Raw genomic sequence first — 5,000 nt, 5'->3', positions numbered from 1 at the left:
GAGGGAAGGGGGAATGGGAGAGGAAGGTATCCATGCGTACGGGGAGAGGAGTTGGTAAACGTAGAGAAGAGGTAAAGCTATGAAGTAAGGATTGTGGAATAGTTAGTTTGGTAAGGGAAAATTGGTGAAATCGAGCATAGCATCGGAGAGAGAGAAGGGCTCGACGTCGAGAGAGGGACGGCATGCCTGATTCAGTATATAGGCTCTCAACTGGAGAGGAGCGGAGGGCGCCTAGAGCTAAGCGAAGACCGCTGTGGTGGATTGTATCAAGGTGAGCAAGAAGAGAGGTTGAGGCAGAGGAGTAGATATGGCATCCATAATCTAGAGTGGAGAGAACCAAAGTAACATGAAGATGGAGGAGAGTTTTGCAATCTGAGCCCCAGGAGATATGTGAAAGAGTTTGTAAGATTCGGAGGCAACGTTGAGCTTTTTCTTTGATGTACAAGATATGGTCTCGCCAGGACAATTTGGAATCAAATATAACGCCTAGGAATTTCCCAGAAGAACGGTATTGGAGTGGAGCATTATATAAGAAGAGTGGGGGTTTGGGGACCGTTCGTGAGCGAGAGAAAAGGATGGGGAAAGATTTAGAGGTAGAGAAGCGAAAGCCATGGTTGGTGGCCCAAGAAGTTACTGATGTTATTGCAGACTGAAGGAATTGACAGAGATCTGGTATGGATGTGCCAGATGCATAGATGGTTAAGTCATCAACATATAGTGATGCTCGGGCTCCTGGTGGTAGGACTGAGACTATGTCATTTACAGCAAGAAGGAATAAAGTGGTACTAAGCACACTTCCTTGTGGGACGCCTTCGAATTGAGGAAAGGATGATGACGTGGAAGAGGCAATCTTGACCTGGAAAGTACGTTTAGAAAGGAAGGATTTAATGAAAATGCCCATGTTCCCACGTAAACCTAGGGAGGACAATTGTTGGAGGATATGGTATCGCCATGTGGTGTCATATGCTTTTTCTAGATCAAAGAATATGGCTAATACGGATTCATGGCGTGCAAATGCCGTTGTAATGTATGTCTCGAAATGGGCAAGTGGGTCTGCTGTACTTCGGGCACGTCGGAAACCAAACTGGGAAGGGGAAAGAAGATTATGAGATTCTAGGTACCACATTAAACATTTAAGAAAGGTAGGATAAGAGCATCTCGCCAATGAGAAGGAAAATTTCCTGACGTCCATATGTGGTTCAAAATAGTTAAAAGGAAGGATAGAGAGGAAGATTGGAGGTGTCGGAGCATACGATAGTAAATACCATCAGGGCCTTCATGAGTGTTGCGGCACGACTGTAGTGCAGCGTTGAGTTCAGAAGAAGAAAAAGGAGCATTATAGGACTCATCAGAGGATAGGGTGAAGGTAATAGGGGTGTGTTCCTTGATGGCTTTAATGGAAGAAAAGTGTGGGGAAAGGTGAGAGCCACTACTGACCTGGCTGAAATAGTTGCCCAGTTCATTAGCTACTTCGACAGGCTCAGAGATGAGAATATCTCGAATATGGAGGACGGGTGCAGGATGGGGGGGATGTTTGCCTGATAGTTTATGGATCCGTTGCCAAACCGCTGAAATAGATGTAGATGTAATTGAGGAAACATAATTTTGCCAGCTATTTGTTTTGCTGTTTTTAATTGTACGGCGAAGATGGGCAGATGCTCTTTTAAAGGAAATAAGGGCTGATAGCTGGTGAGGGGTGCCTCGTTTGTAGCGATAGCTGTTCCAGGCTGCTCGTTTTAAGCAAAGCGCTTTGGTGCAATCAGAATTCCACCATGGAACACATTTAGAGGTATAGGGGATTGAAGTTCGAGGAATGGCTGTATAGGCAGCTCTTAGGATCGTGGTTGTAAAAAAATGTAGCATATCTGAAATGGACGGTAAGGGGGGTGGAGGGATAGGTATAGTAGATAGTGAAGTGAAAGTATGCCAGTCAGCTCTATCAAAGCACCAGCGTGGAGGATTAGGAAGTGGTACATATGAAGTAGGAGAAAGGAGTATTGGGAAGTGGTCACTATAGGGGAAGTGGTCTAGAACTGACCAATGGAAATCTAGATGTAAAGTAGGAGACCATAGAGAGAGGTCAAAGCATGAAAAGGATTGTGTGCACATGTCAAAGTGTGTGGGGCGATTTGAATTAAGAATAATTAGGTTATTTGTGAAGAGGAAGCGCTCTAGAGATCGGCCTCGGGAGTTGGTGGTAGAGTCACCCCACAGAGTGTGGCAACAGTTGAAATCACCAACTATGAGGAAAGGTGGTTGGAGTTGGGAAATTAGAGTCTCAAAGGCAGTAAAGTCAATGGGATGAGATGGGGAGAAGTAGACTGAAATCACTGTGATCCAGCAGCGAAGAAAGATGTGAATAGCTGTGCACGGGACAGAAGTTTGTATGGGAGGTATGACATAAGGTGTTTTATGATGGATAAGTATAGACAAGACATAAAGGGAGTGTGGGGAAGAGATAAAATGGTAATTGGGAATTGGAATAGGAGGGTGTGTGAGGAAAGTCTCTTGGAGGCAGATAATAGATGGATTATAAGAAGCAAGGATATGACGTTGGTCTGATCTATGAGAGCGGAAACCGCGAATATTCCAATGTAGGAGAGCTATATCCTAGCTGATTTACGAATGATAACGCAAGTACGTGTTGGGGAATTTGAAGGGGAAGGAGCTAGGGGGTGTAAAGGAGGGATATTAGGAGGTAGGGAATCTGGAGAAGGGCATTGTTGTGCCATGAGTGATTCTCGTGTGTATCCGGGAGGGAGTGCAAAGGATAGAGGGGATGGAGGGAGGGAGAATGTGCCTATAGTTGGGGTTGAAGGGGGTGGGTTGTGTTGGGAGGGAGTAGATGTGTGGGGAGTATTAGTGTTAGGAGGATGAATATCAGAAGGATGGATAGTTGGAGTTGAAGGGGATGTGTTGTCTTGGGAGGGATTAGGAGGAAGGGGTGTAGGGGTGCTGTGAGTAAGAGGGGGATCAGGAGGATGGGTATTGGGAGGATCAGTGGTGGACGGGATTGAGGGGGTTAGGTTGTGTTGAGAGCGAGTAGGAGGAAGGGGTGTAGGGGGAATATTAGTAGGAGGGGTATGAATATCGGCAACCACTTCAAGTGTGGAAGGAGCATGAGTTATGGGATCTTGTGTCTCAAGCATATAGCTTTGAATGTCATCCATTGTTTCTGCAGTGGAGTTTGTTGGAGAGTTTTGTGAGAAGGTAATTGTTTCTGCAATGGAATTGGTTGGAGAGTTTTGTGGAATACAGGTTTTCTTATAAGGGGAGAAGAGGAGACTGGTGTCTCAGGAACAAAGGTATAGGTAGGTGAAGGTGATTGTGCTGTAGGGGAAGAAGGGTTAGAACGTTTAGTCTGTCTACTGCGGGTAGTGCGGGGAGGGAGAAGGGTTGGTGTTGGGGCTGTAGTTGAGATAGGAGCTGTGGTTGAGATTGGGGTGTCTGGGTTTAGAGTGGCAAAGGAATTGGTCTGAGGGATGTAGAATGTAGAAGTGGAAATGGGGACATTTTGGGATGGAGGGGGAGGGGCTGAGTGAACAATGTTACTAGAATATGGAGTATGAGAGAAACCTTGTCGACGTGCTTCCTGTCTGGCTTCACGTAACGTGAGACCATTTTTGTATCTGAGAGTTGCTACCTCAGATTCAAACTTGTAAGTGGGACAGCCTCAGTTAGCACATGTTCGTGTTTGTGCTGAGCAGTTTGATCGATTATGACCAGGTTGGGCACATATGAGGCATCGGTCTGTGGAACGGCAATGTTTGGCAGGATGTCCAAAGCGCCAACAGTTTTGACATTGACGGTGAGGGGGTTGGTATGGTCGAACAGGGAGGGATTGTCCACCAATGTAGATACGTAAGGGAAGGTCATGTGTACGGAAGGTAATTTTGGCAATATTGGTCGGATTCTTTCGTTGACCTTTAGGAGGAATGGTGTAGCAATGTACTGATTTCACATCTTGGTCTTTGAGGCATCCTAATAAGTCTTCTCCACAGTCTGACCAATCTTTGGTATCAACTGGGCAGTTTGCTGGGGAGAGAGAGACAGTTCCGGTACAGGTATTAAAGGTTGGATGAGGTTCTGCAGGAATGGGGTTGCCAGAATGATCAGTTAAATTTGTTAGTGCTATAGATTCAGTTTCTGATCTGACTGTTACCAGACTGGAGCAATCGCGTCTGGTACAGAAAGGGACTCTGCCTACTTGTTTTTGGAGGCATTGTTGAAAGAGAAGAGTGTTGCCTGAGTAAGGAGCTGTAGCAGGGATCACGAAAAATCGGTCCCAATTAGCTGGGCTAAACAGAGTATTTAAGATATCTGTAGGGTTGGTGGTTGTGGATGGTCGGGGACGTGTGGAAGAGGGAGTATTACGGAATGATGGAGAATAAGGTTGCAAGGTAGTAATAAGGGAGGATTGGTTTGATGAAGATTGCAGGGGTAGAGTTGAATTTGAGGAAGTTGGGTGGGTAGGAATGTCTTCTGGAGATTGATTCTCTGCTTGGGTGGGTAATGCACTAGTGGGCATTGAGGAGTGGGTAGTAGTTTCAGTGTTCGGAGCCGTGGTCAAAGGAGAGCCTGGGTTGGGGCTATTTGATAAAGGGGCTAGCCTCATAGCCTCTAATAAAGAGATTACATTTTCATTACTGGTCATCGGGAACCTGGATTATGTAAATAAGCCTAAACGGTCCACCTCCTTTCGCTACTGAAGGTAAGGGCTAGATTAGTCGGAAGTACCGTGCCCATAGTTCCCGCAGGCCGTTCAGGACTGGCACTAGGTCAGCCTTTCACCCTCTCAGCACGGCTCTCACACCTTAGGAAGTAGATAGTAGAAGGGGATGGAGAAGAGACAGAAACAAAAGCTGGAGAGGGAAAAGACCATGCAAAATTAGTTGAGTCGAGGGCTGAGGCCCTAGGCAGGGGAGATCCCTGTATTGGGTCTCAGTCCTCGTCTCCTAAGCCCCCCCACGACAACAACGGGCAAGGGATTGGGGGGGACA

Source organism: Penaeus vannamei, chromosome 38 (assembly GCF_042767895.1).
Source record: "Penaeus vannamei isolate JL-2024 chromosome 38, ASM4276789v1, whole genome shotgun sequence".
Classification (NCBI taxonomy): Eukaryota; Metazoa; Arthropoda; class Malacostraca; order Decapoda; family Penaeidae; genus Penaeus; species Penaeus vannamei.
The sequence above is the reverse complement of the archived record's forward strand: the minus strand, read 5'-3'. Positions refer to the sequence as shown.